The sequence below is a fragment of the Stegodyphus dumicola genome, chromosome 3 (genome assembly GCF_044657685.1).
Source record: "Stegodyphus dumicola isolate Sdum_Otavi_A_Nest chromosome 3, ASM4465768v1".
NCBI lineage: Eukaryota > Metazoa > Arthropoda > Arachnida > Araneae > Eresidae > Stegodyphus > Stegodyphus dumicola.
The window spans coordinates 254619103-254633644 of NC_140770.1; the positions used below are offsets into that span (position 1 = coordinate 254619103).

The window sequence follows — 14542 nt, forward strand, 5'->3', positions numbered from 1 at the left end:
TCTGCCTGTCTGTATCTTTCTCAATATATATATATATATATATATATATATATATATATGTATGTATGTAGGAAGTAACATAAAATGGAAGAACTATCTCGGTGTACTGAATAATTGCAAAACTTCTAAGAAATTAAAGGTTAATTTTTTTCTTTAAATTTGTTACGTGCTTTAAAAGTGTTACGTGCTTTAATACGAAATGTTAATTCTTGTAAGAAATTTGAACACCAAAAATGCGTCTAATTGTCGCCAAGCAACTCTTTGCATATTTTATTCAAACATAAATTTTTTTAGTGGTTGCCGAAAATGGCTTTTGCTTTTGCTTCGAATAAATGCTTTACCGATAAACACAAACCTTCCTTAACTCCCAAAATAAGATAGTTTCCTATGATTCCGACATTTGTCATCACAGTCAAGAAGTACTATGAACAATCTTTCAAAAATGTTGGCATTTTCTCCAAGCATGGTGTTTTCCCACGGATCATTTTGCGTTGTCTTCAACAAATCAAATATAACGAGAATTTGTAAATGTTTTATCAAAAATACGATGTTGAGCACATCCATTGAGAAGTATAAAATGTATTTGTGAAAATGTATGTAAAAATGAAATGAATGTATGTATGAAATGAAAAAAATTAAATGTATGCAAAAATGAATGTATGAAATGTATATATGTGTGAAAATGTATGTAAAAAAAATCTGATGTGGACACCGCATGACTTCCATGTATGGCTTACTAAATTATGCACATTTTGTGCTGCATTTCATTTAAACTTATTTCCTCGAATTTCATTAGAGATATATTTCTCATTCAATTAATTCAGGTTTCCCTTGGCGGCAAATCAAAAATAAATAAAAACTCAAAACATTGTCGTTAAAAATTGTAAAATGCAGAAAAATATAAAACACCAAATACAGTTAAAACAGTTAAAAAAAATTTTTAGAATTAAAATCATAGTTTTTACGCAAAAACAAGCCATTCGGCCAGCGGGTAAGAAGGCAGATTTTTCAAAACTGAGGTTTACTTTTGGTGCCACTCGGCTCAAGGTACAGAAGCTGACTTAACTAACTATATTCTGCTGAGTTTCAAATGTAAACAAAAAACGGTTCGTTATGCTTAACTCGCCACTTAAAGTTTTAAATTGTTGATAATTCTACAACAATTGCATGCAGATTAACTAGAGGCATGAAAAGCTTAACCGGAACATAAAAACTACATAATTCAGTTGCTTTTAAATCAAAAAAATGCACACTTTACCAACATATAAGAATAAAATAAACTAAGCTCACCGAGCCAGGATGTAAATGTATGTAGGATGGCATCGTCTACAATAATCAGATAGGTCTGCAAGCTGTGTGAAAGGACTTTTTTTTTTTTTTCGGGTGATAGAATTCAGACGATTCCGCCATCAATCCGATGACTCCATTAAGATGAAAGACGCTTGTATGGAAAAGACTTTAACTTCACTACATCTGTAAATATTTCATCTATTTCAATCTACCAATGTAACCATTAGTATGTAGTAAATATTCGTGTTTTCGTTCAATAGTTAAGTTATCTATAAATCGGACTCTAAATTCAGACTCCAAGAAAAGTAAGTACCGATCCCACATATATATTTATATATGATTTGGTGCAGCCGATTGCAATGAAAAAAAAGGAGATGCACAACTACATGTTATAGCAGTCCTATATACAAGATTTCAAACTTCTACGGCTACTCATTCTTGAGTTATGAGAGATACATACATACCTACGTACAGACGTCAAGAAAAAATTCTTTTCTGAATCCATTTTACAATCCTTTATGGTAAAAACAGTCCTTTATTCTGTCCGTACGTACAGATCTCACCTAAAAACAACGTTCGAATGGTTTCATGAGCGGTTGAAATGGGTATTACCGTTGAAATATGATGGCCGAAATTTTTCGCGATTACAATACTTCCTTTTCTTCGTACAAAGAAATGAAAATATTGCTTAATATATGAACTGTTAAACATGTAAATTGTGATAAAATGTTTAGTTGAAATGAGAAATAAATCTCTTAATCATTAAATAAATAAGAATCCGCATGTTTATATATGTTTTAACATGTTTGCGTTGCTACGCTACGAACATAATTCTAGATAATAACAACATAATTCATGAAATGTAATATTCTAATATTACAATATATATCTATTTATCTGTTCCTCGCATTATGGAAAAACGGCGGTACTTAGAGCCACCTAATTTTTGAACACACGTGCTCCTCAACCTAGGCGTGTGCGCCTTGAATCCGTAATTTTGAATTGCAGTTGTTTCGCTTATTTTGTACGAATTTAATGAACGTTTTATTAAAAACTCAAGGATTTTTTTTAAAAAAATTGTTGCCACTCTCCAAAGCGTAAGATATTTATGTTTCAAATTTAATCAGAAAACTCAGCGATATGCCGTATTGCCGCTAGTCAAAATGCAATATATTAGGCTTATGAAGATACTCAACAAACTTAACGATTTAAAAGAAATGTGTTGCCACTGCTCGAATTAAAATATTTTTATCTTCCATGCGCCAGTGTATTGCCGTTCGGAAAAGAGCTTTTCAATTTTTCTTTCAAATTGATGCTGTTATTAATTAACAAGCTAAGCGATTTAAAAGTAATACACGCTAGTTCATTTTAATTACTTTTAACTAGCAGCCAGACCCGTGAAATGCCGTTATCTGTATTCATTAAAATATTATATGCATTTTTCTTTTTTGCAATAACAATTTTAGTGGGCAAAATAGTATACACATAGAGTGAAATTCCGTTTTAGAAATGCTTCGTTCCTGATTCTGAAGATCACACGCAATTATTCCCATTCTCGGTTCGTTACAAATTTAAATAATCGTCTGGCAAACATCTGGTTAGACCCCCCTCTCCCAATATTTTTTCTACAATTATTATCCGTTCATTTTTCAACGGGTTACCTGCTAGTTATCTGATAAAGAGCAGAAATTTTGACGGTTAGTTTTAGGCAAATATTAAATTTTATTTGGCAAAGAATATGTATGTATGTTATCTGACAACAAAACTGATTTTTTTTTAAAAAAAAGGAATGGTCTTTGCCTCGAATTTATATAGGATTTTTAACTTCAGTGTGAGAAAACCCAAGTATGAAATAAAGCCACAAAAATGCGCATGTTTATTCCTGAAACTTTTGTAAATGATACTATATATATGTACAACAAATCTCACACCACAAAAAGTAAGTAATATTTGATGTTTTTGTAGTATTCGAAATACTTGATGTTAATATTTCACGTTACCAAAATTTTCAGTTATTCATGAATATATCGATCTACATTTTGTCGAATATTCGGAATGTTACAATAATATTTTTATTTCGTACAGCAAAGTAAAGGAAGTATTGTAATCGCCAAAAGTTTCGGGTATCATAGTTCAACGAAAATATCCATTTTGACTGCTCTCGAATTCATCTGAAAGATGTTTTTGCGTGACATCTATACGTACGGACAGAATAAAGGACTCGTGTTTCAAAAACGATTGTAAAATGGATTTAAAATGGATTCAGCAGAGATATTTTTGTGACGTCTGTACGTACGTATGCATGTATCTCTTATAAGTGAAAAACGTGCAACCTCAGAAATTTTATATATTAGACTGCTATAGCATGCAGTTCTGCGCCTCCCTCTTTGGTTACAATCGACCGCACGAAAAGTATATATACAAATATATCCACTCTGTTCCTCGTCTCGGCTCACTTTTTTTTTTCTCATTCTTACATGTCGGTAAATTTCTCATTTTTGCTTTAAAAATGATTGAATTATGTTGTTACTATTTTCCGGTTAAGTTTTTTAAGCCTTTAGTTAATCTGCATGCAATAGTTGTAGAATTATCATCAATTTAAAAGTTATTTAAGTGCGGCTAAGCCTAATTTTTTTTTCCAGAGCAGTCACATTTGTTTAGATTTGAAGCAGCAGAATAGTGAATTAAGTCAGTTTCTGCACCAACTTCAGTGTATTTTTGCCAAGTGTTACTAAAAATAAATTTTCAGTTTTGTGCACCAAAAAATTTGCCTTCTTGCCCGCTGGTCAAATTGCTTGCTTTTGCGCAGAAACTCTAATCTTAATTGTAAAAACTGTTTTTTTAATTGTGTGAACTGTATTTGGTGTTTTATGTTTTTCTATATCTTTCAATTTTTAATGAAGATATAGTGAGGTTTTAGGTATTTTTGCCTTGCCGCGAAGTGAGAATTGAGTTATTTGAATGAGAAATCTATCTGTAATGAAATTCGAGAAAATATGTTTAAATTAAATGCAGCAAAAAATGCATATGATTTAATATTGCGTAGAAGGAAGTCATGTGGTGACCGCATCAGATCTTTTATTTTGATGCAAGTATAATAACTAAATCGGCCCAATGTACGCTCTTGATCAGTTGACATTCGTGCCTTTTTTTACATCTTTATGTTCATTTGATAAAATAAAGCGGAGGCATGCAGGGCCAGCTCTAGAGCCAGTGCAGACCGCACGGCCTCCCCGAGGAGCAGCATTCAGGAGCGACAAAATTTTAGAATTTACGAAGACAATGGGCGGCGGAAAGCCTAGCGCTGGCCCGGCGATATGTTAACACAAGAGCAAGCGAAAGAAACAAACATGCATGGGTTTTAACATGCATGGGTTTTCTACGCTAAGACATTTTAAAGTTATTAACTTTGTTATGCTCATGAGTAACGCCCTTATGATACCGATGATAAATAAAGATTAAAATTTTATGCATCGTCAATTGATAACAAAAATGTCTTAGAGTTGAAAAGTTTTATCACTACCTAAAAACAATAACACGCTTTGACGTATTAAAAGTATCATTTTTTATTCTGAAAACAAAATACAATGCACATTTTTAAACGGGCCTCTGAAATTACTGTGCTTATACAGTAATACAGAACTTAGTTTTTAAAATGCATGACGTGTTTCCGTTGAACTAAAATCCAATTAAAACACTTTATTTTTCATTGATTTGCAGCTAGTCTAGCCTTAAGTATAATCGACTTATATCAAAATATTACGATTTGACGTTTGTTTTCATTGATGATATCCGAAACATATAAAAGTAATATCAACCAAGGATCTTGTTTTATAAAAACGAAAAGTTTCTAAAACCATTTGACAGCGTATCCAGCTCTCAAATCACATTAACGCTCATATTCCTCCTATGTGTTATTCTGAAGATTTCGCAAATGGAAATTTGTGAATCGCAAACTGTGGAAGAAATTTATAATGAGAAAAGAACTGTTGCCAAATCATCTGATACCGGAAACGAAACTTTGAATAAACTCATTCGAAAGTCTACTGATTTCATCTACTGAAGAAGATGAGACTACAGCGTAGGATTACCAAAATACTTATATTAAGGTAGTACGTAATCTAGTGGTGCTATAAATGTGTTTCATTAACTGCAGTCCCGCTGCAAAGGTTCAAAAAATTATCAGTTGGTTATAGAGAAGCTGTTCTCTCAATTTTTAAACAATTTTCATTGTATTTACAGATATATCTTCATTCATTGTTTCTTTGAAAGCGGCATTTTGCATAAAAACTAATAATCTGTCAAGTAGCAGACGACTATTTATACCTTCAAAAATAATAGCTGTAATTAAAAAAAAACAAAGAATTTTCAAGAAGATTACTTTCTTTTAAGGCAAAGCAAAATCGTATAAAAAGTGTGCAAACAGGCTCTGTATTTTGTGTTTGTATTATTTAAAAAAATTTTTAAATTTAAAATATGAAAGTTTTCAGATTTTATATCACACCTAAAGGGGCGTTTTTCTTAACGTTTTAACGTTTTGTGTGTTACCTTTATTTATTAAATATCATGTTCTTTGCACTTAAAACATAAATTTCAGTTCAATAGCAATGTCGATTTTTAAACTTGTAGGTTGCAGTCTAAAGAGCGTAGATTTAATTTTTTTAATTAAAAATTGTTTTTAAAATTTAAAAAGTATAAAGCTTTATTATAAAAAATTTAAATTAATGAAAATGATTCTGCATCCGTTACGGAACATACAGTATTAAAAAATTTTAATCCACTTTTAAAGAGCTATATTTGAACTGCGTTTCTAGCTATTTGCGAATCTTATTTTAAGTATGTTGTACAATCTTCCATTTATTAGGATATCATTTAAATCAGCAAAGAAAGTATGAAAAAGGTACTTTAAATAACAATGTAATATACACTAAGCGATAACACAACTCCTAAATGGATAAAAGCCCCCTTACCATACATAGGTTAATTAAAACAAAGCTGCAAAAGTTCATGTAACTTATCAGTTGAATTATTTACAAATTAGGCATATTTTATCTTACAACAATTATTTTTAAATACGTTATTAAAAATGCACTGAAGATTTAAATTATTAAGAAGTATGTTTAAGGCTTTTAAATCTCTCAGTTTGTTAATCAATAACATATTGAATAGCTCTGAAAGATAAGTTGAAGATCTTACGCTTTCTCGAACGGCAAAACTTTGAAAATGGGTTATACTCGCGAGCATGAGGAAGGTAACTTAAATACCTTATGTATAACGCATTAACAACAGTTCCGAAGGGTGTTAATGAGAAATGCTGCGTCTTCGACCTTTGGTTTCCAAGAATGAATCGTGCATAAGATTTTATTTTCCACGAACTCAATTTACATATTAATTGAAAGCATCACATCCCTCTGTAGGTGTAAGAGAGATTTAAATTGTTAGAAAATGTGTTTATTGTTTTGTTAAGTGGTTACAAGTCGATTTCATTCGAAGGGGTTTTACCCTTCAAATGAAATCTTTTATGCTTTACGGATTGACAAAACTTTGAGAACTGGCTCTGAGCGATGCAACAGGGAAGATAAATTAAAGATCTAAAGCTTTAATTTATTTAACGCAATGTCAACACTTGTCAAGACGCTTGGATGATAAGTGTATGCTAGCTTAATAAAATGAAGCGTATTAATCCATAAATTTTGAAAAGACATACTAGGGATATTTCTCAAGTAAAAGCATTGAATAATATTAGGACCAGACATTAATAAAATCGTATTTTTTAACACAATTACTACTTTTTATTGCTATCTAGTGTTGTTCGAAGGGATTTTGCAGGATTTACCGCTCGATCTCGAAAAAAAGGTGCTGTTTTACATTTGAAACCACAGTTGAAAGGTGAAAAACATCCTCAAAGGGAGAGGAGTGTTTGAGCTACAGTTCCTAATTATGATTTCTCTACATAATCATCTTTTATATGAATGCACCTATACATTCTGTGCTACAATTTGTTTGTAGTCCCTGTTATAAAATGGTTTATCCTGACTCTCATATGACTAAATAACTGCCCCATCGTCTTTAACCTCGCAGCCACTGGTGAGGGCTTTAGAATAATTCATGCTTCTAATTTGGATTTTGGTATGAGATAACTTGCAGAGTATTTCTGCAGAAGTTCTAAAGGAAAATAATATGAAACGGGTTTAAATATAAAAATAATCTTACAGTTAACATAGAAATAAAAAATCCAAAATTCGAGGATTTATTCAACATTTACGAGAAACATTGATATGCGCGATATTTTAGAAAAAATATTCTAAATTTCACAGAATTTCACGTTGCGATAAAATACTGCTCTTATGCTGCAAAATTTTACGACCTTTATGAAGAAACTCCGAAAGACTCTTATCGTGTTCCTTTAACATATGGTACTTACTGCTATGCCTAAATAATGCACTAAACCCATAAAATATAGTATATTCATATAAAACTCATTCTTCCATACGTATTTTCACGTAAAAATATATGCGTGAGATAGCACTTATATATTTTTTTCCATAGCAAACTTTATATTCTTTTCGTAAAAACTGTGGCAACACCGATGTTTAGAATTTTAAAGTATAAAATTTTCAGATTCTTCGTATTAGGGGCAGACGATAATAAAAATACGTAGTATGGGTTTTCTCCTTAAAATATTTGGACTTTTATTGCATAGTATTAGAGCAATAAAATTAATTTTAAAATGCTATTCTATAAAATTTTTATTTCTGAAATGTTTGTAGCGTCAGAGTTAAAGAACTGTATTAGAAAGTACTAGTCCTTGTAGTTTACAAATGGAAATTAAAAAACAAAATGTAAAGGAAAAGAAATAAATAATGGCTAGAGAATTTCTTCGGAGAATGAAGGAAACGGAACAGAAAGCGAAAATGAATTTTATTTCTCTTTCAAGAACTATAAGGAAGTAACAGAATTCGGTTGTGAATTTTAGTTGTTTACTTATCTGTAATTCATTATTAACATTGTACAACTCAAATAATTCTATACTGTTACTATGATTAAAGCAAACTTTTGTTCTAAGAATATAAATATAACTTTATAAATGCAAACCTTTGACAAATCATTGTTTTAATTTTTATGAATCAAAAAGTTTCGTAAAACTGGGGTAAATGTGCTTACAATGTCTCACAAAAGTGATGGGACACTTCTGCTTTACAAAAGGAAACTGTAATAAAATAAATTTAAAAAACATGTAAAAATTTTTTGTGGGTGTGTTTCATACTTAAATTTAGTAACAATTATCACATGACATACATTTTCTCAAAATATTAAAATAATAATTTAATAAAAATACAATTGTTTAGAACGGAGCAAAAAATGGCTCACATAAGTGATGGGACACCATTAGATACTACTACGTACTACAATAAAAATATTTTTTGGGGTTTTTATTTTTACTCAAAAGCAATTAGCAATAATTTATAAAATCGTCTGCAGATTTTCTCTCCAGTTTGTTTTCGAACTTTTGTGTTTTTTAGCTCTGTGCAGCCATGAATGCTAAACGAAAAGAAACTTTGCCTGAAATTTGAAAATTAGTTATTAATTTGCATATTGAACGTGAAAAATCTATTAGAGAAACTGCTGAAACAGTTAACATGAGTCATTCAACAGTTTTCAATATCATTAAACAATACAAAAAGAATCATATGATTCAGGATAAAAGAAGACCTGGCCGACCATCAAAGCTATCCAATGGAATAACGCGAATCATTGTTCAAAATATTAAAAAAATCGAAGAATGAGTGCTCCTAAAGTTGCTGCTGATTTAAAAGCATTATATGGAATAATTGTTAATCCTGAGACTATTGGAAGAGTAATTCGATCTGCTGGATATCACGGTAGAGCAGCCAGGAAAAAATTCTTCGTAAGTGAAAAGAATAGAAAACTCAGACTGGCTTTCGCAAAATCCAACATAAATAAGAACTCTGATTACTGGAATGAAGTTATATTTGTTGATAAGAGTAAATTTAATATATTTGGTTTTGATGGTAGAATCTTGGTGTAGAGAAAACCCAGGAAAGAATTTCGCCAACAGAACTTGGTGCCAACAGTAAAACATAATGGAGGAGGAGTTATGGTATGGGGGTGTATGTCGTCTGCTGGAGTTGGTAATCTTGTTTTCATTGACAGTATAATGGATCAGTACAAGTATATTGACATTTTAAATCAAAATTTGAAATCTTCAGCACGAAAATTGACCCTTCATAACGATTTTAAATTCTACCAGGACAATGACCCCAAGCACACTGCTCTGAACGTTAGACTCTGGCTGCTGTATGACTGTCCTGAAATAATAAAAACACCACCACAATCTCCAGACTTAAATCCCATAGAGAATATTTGGCAAGAATTGGAATCAAGAATTCGCAAACACACCATTTTTTCAAAACAACAATTAAAATCATTGCTTCAAGAAGAATGGGGTAAAATCACTCTAGAAATCACAAAAAAATTAGTCGAATTCTTCCCAAGAAGATTAAATCCCGTTTTAAAAGTAAAAGGAAATCCAACAAAATATTAAAACATTTTAAGAAGTAAAATTTTTGGATAAATATTTGATGGAAAAGTAAGTGTCCCATCACTTATGTGAGCCATTTTTTGCTCCATTCTAAACAATTGTATTTTTATTAAATTACTATTTTAATATTTTGAGAAAATGTATGTTATGTAATAATTGTTACTAAATTTAAGTATGAAACACACCCACAAAAATTTTTGACATGTTTTTTAATTTATTTTACTACAGTTTCCTTTCGTAAAGCACAAGTGTCCCATCACTTTTGTGAGACCCTGTATATTAAATTATAATATTATTTGTGATCAGTTCTTTGAAACGCACTTTCACTTCAATTATCTGAATCCCAGATATTCGGGACTTCACTTATCCAGAATTCTTTTCATATTTTCTAGGTTAAGCAAAATTAAGCACTAATATATTTAAATGCTTTATTTTTTTCCGTTCATTAGTGTAAATATTAGCACGCACATTACATAATTTTAAAGGTGCTTTTAAATTAATGTAGATTAGTTTAATATGTACAAATGTAAAATTCGCCTACTATGTTCGTAATGTAAAATGTAAATATAAAATTGGCCGTATATTGTACTTACAAATATGAAAGGAAAAGTTATAGAGTATATGCTTATGATTCTTCTAAAAAGCCAATGCATAAAAAGCCTTCAATTTAATTTTAGTTCTATAGAAATTTGTTAAGTGTTTTGTTTCACGTAAATAAAATTTAAAAAAAAAAAATTACTTTATTAGTTTTAATGGAGTAAAAATTAAAACACTATTATTTATTCGCTTTCTGAGACTATTTGAAATTGAATCTCATTACTATATTTTAAAAGAGGAATGTTGTGGGCATTTAGGCAAATAAAAAATAATTTCGTCTCAGAAATTGTCCGAAAAAAAGTTTATTTTGGCCTTTTTTTTACGAAAATAAGAAATTTTTTAAAAATTTTTTATTTTTGAAATAAACCTCAATAAATAGAAAAATAAAATTCCCTCATAGACATTGCAATAAATTCCTTGCAGGGAAAGGAAAAAACTGAAAGCTTTCAGAGTTTTTTTATTTATAGACACATACACGTTTCTTGAGTATTTGGACCAATGCCACATTGGGCTAAAAATGTTTTACTCCTTACAGTGTTGTCACTGCTCGCTTTGAAATTGTTGAGTTTTATAATAAAAAATTCCTTAAAGTTTTACAAAATATAAAATAGACAATAAAAGAAATTTCAAATTCAAACTTCCAGGTGCCCATGTTCGGGAGCAAAACTACATGCACTACTACTGTATGTTATTCAAAATTTCATGACTCTAGGTACCGTTGTTTTTTTCACAATGCGAAAAACATGCATACATTCATACAGGTTCTTCACTATTTAATTTCTTTAAATATAATTCAGGGCGATAATATTTGGTGGCAACAATCTGTAAAGTGCTTCGATGCAAAATGCCGTTTCCAGACTAATAGCCTTCTAGGCTAAAGAGAGACAACCCAGTTATCCGGATGAGGTGTGATCGTAGCTATTCCGAACAGTCGGAATATTTACTGTATATTAAACAATTTTTGTCGTCTATTTTATTCCCTTTGCTCATGAAAATATTTAACTATATTAGCTTTACATGTTTTAATGCAATTCTTATGCTTGTTTCTATTCTTTTCTTGTTCCCATAGCTTTTTCTAACACGGCAGCTATCGTTTATAGTTTTTATCTCTTATGGTACTACGGGGGGATATTTTGTCTTATGACAAAATTGTAATGAGATATACACAATGACTCAAATATAGAACTGTCTCATACATTAGGCGATTCTTTATTTTTAAAGCCCTTTCAAGAAAAAAAGGCCATGGCATTATCATCTTATATTTGGCCAAAAACAGAGAGTGAGTAAATTCTATTATGGTAAAATCTCTCGTAATCGGCACCCAGCTAACTGGTTATCTTAAAGTAATGGCATTCTTGAAGATCTAAATTTAAATGAGTTAACAAAACATGCAATGGGCTAATAATTTGACAACCACGGTGCTTCAAAAGTGTAAAAAAATTCCTGTACATTATAAGTCACAAAAAATCATGTGATATATATTCAGAGGATGGTTTCATAATGCATCATAGCAAATGTGAAAGGAGCATTTAAGAAAGAAAGGTTTACCGCCAGACGGAAAAATCATTCTTTTGTTGGACAACTGATGAACTCATCCCCTAGCTAAGGACCTCAATGTGAAAAACATAAATATGTTCTGATTCTGCCGCTCAGTGTAACAAAACTTATCCAACCGACGGACCAAGGAGTTACCCAGAATGCAATAAAATAAACTCTCAGTCCTTTTTTATGCGCCTATGTATGAATTGTGAAGATAGTGTCCATGAGTTTCAGAAACAATTCACATTGAAAAATACCGTATTTACTTCGTCGGTTGCTTGGAAAACTTTAAAGAATACAACGACGCTGTTGTCTAAACCAGGGTTTCTTAAACGTTTTTCAGTCACGACCCTTTTTTATCACTTTTTTATCACTGAGATTTTTTCGCGACTCTCAGGACCCCATAATATTTACAAAAATTTTGTGAGACTCCGTAAGTATTGAGCAAATCCAACATACGTAAGTGAAACTGTCAATTTTTTCTCTCGTACTATAATATAATATTATTGCAGTTTTAGGTCATTAACTTTAATTTATAATTTTAAGACATAGAACAATGTGGAAATTTTAAATAAGTAACAGACGAAAGGACAGCGTCACGTGCAAAGCAAGGAAACTGAAAATTTGTATTATAAAAGGAATGCGTTCCTTTATGTTCAACGCTCGTACTCTCTGCATGCGTTAAAGACTCCTTAGCGACTTTTAACTGCTCTTCCCTTTAGCTTTAGCGAATGCTTTTCTCTCAATTATTTCAGTTTTTATTAACGATGATGTGGAGGTAATTGCAATTGTTTTTGCAAAGGTACTTCGTAACCCAATACCTTGGTCCTTGATCGAAAAGTTTTCGTCTTTTTCTTTGTCTGTATTGTCTTATCTTTATCTATTTTCAGATACATTGTGTAAAAATATTTGGTAATTGTAAAACTATTATAAAAAGTTAAAGAAATATCAAAACTGCTAAAAGTTTTGGCGACCCCCTGCTGCAGGTCCTGCGACCACCAAAGGGGTCGCCATAAACAGTTTAAGAAACCCTGGTCTAAACTATGGGCTATGATCATGTTCTTCTGTAGATGACGAATCGAGTGACGAAAGTTTTTTAGCCCAGAAAGGCTATTAGTCTCAAAACGGCATTTTGAGTTGAATCAATTTAAATGCCTGAATCATTTTTCAGATTTGTTGCCACCAAATATTATCTTCCTGTATTATATTTAAAAAAACTAAATAATGAAGAATCTACATGGATGTATGTAGGTTTCTCGCATTGTGAATAAACAACGGTACCTAGAGTTCTCTACTTTTGAATAACGTATTCACTCAAAAGTGGGCACTGGGAAACCCGAATTTGGAAATTTGTTTTATAGTCTATATCATATTTTATAAAACTTTAACAAATTTTTTTTATTTAAAAACTGAACAATTTCAAAGTGAGCAGTGGCAACACTATAGGGAATAAAACATTTTAATCTCCAGCACGCGAGATTGTGTATCGGAAATTCTAAAGATATGCTATTTTTAAATATTTTAGCACTATGCGGTGTCAGCCCTAATGCTCTCGAAACGTTTAGGTGTCTTTAAATTTAAAAAAAAAAAAAAAAAAAAAAAAAAAAAAAAATTAAGTTTAAAATTTGAAAGCTGTCAGAACTTCTTTTTGGTCGGGGGGGGGGAAGCTTGGACATAAACAATTCTGCTCTCGTGACACTTTTTCAAGATGACGATGAAATAATCGAACGCATACTGGGAAAGAAGAAGTTGTGTAGAAAGGGGATCATGAAGACGAAGAGGGCAACCTAGACGGAAGCTAACGAAGGATTTCATAAGATTTGCCAAGCAATGTTCATGATGTTATGAAGCTACACAGCGAATTTGTAAAACTCCAATGACAGTCTTTTAAGTGGGTAGACATTCGAAGCACACTAAGAAATTCGTATCTTTCACATGGTGCTATACACAGTAATTTTAAAATGTTGTTAAATTTTGTTTTTCATGAATATAAAACCACGTATATGTGTTTTAAATTTAAATCATTTGTGCAATTTCCGATATTATTGATTTCATTGCGGCCGATAATTCAAAAAAAAAAAAAAAAAAAAAAAACACGACCAACGGACTTCGCATGTTGCAGTTTCTACAGATGGCATCACAAAACATTGGACAGTTAAATTCTAGAAATACATTATATATAACTATTCAGAAAATCTGTTATCCGGAATAAGCGACGTAAGGTTAAGAGAGAATCTTCTGCACATGCAAATTAAATGGTTTTTCATTTTTTTATTAACAATAATAATAATTATTATTATTTTTATTACAATAATTCCTTTTTAAAAAAAATTAAGTTTAAGAAATGAAATATTCAGCACAAAACGTTTCCAGCTAAAACATGGGAAATATATATGTTTCAGCCTTAAATTTGAGAGAAAGTTATACCGAAGCGTGATAGGCGTAGGGGGAGAGGAGGAAAAAAGTTAAATCTGGCCTTCGAATCCCGCCAAATGGACCCTCTTCAGAGCGAGCGAGTGTCGAAAAAAGAAGTATGGTAACCCTGGAGAAGCA

General features: G+C 31.2%; 1 protein-coding gene across 1 annotated transcript in view; it reads left to right on the top strand.

Moving 5' to 3' along the window:
* LOC118199512 (uncharacterized) overlaps positions 1–14542 on the top strand; it is a 497225-nt gene that overhangs the window by 141638 nt on the left and 341045 nt on the right. The gene's annotated exons all lie outside the window — the stretch shown is intronic.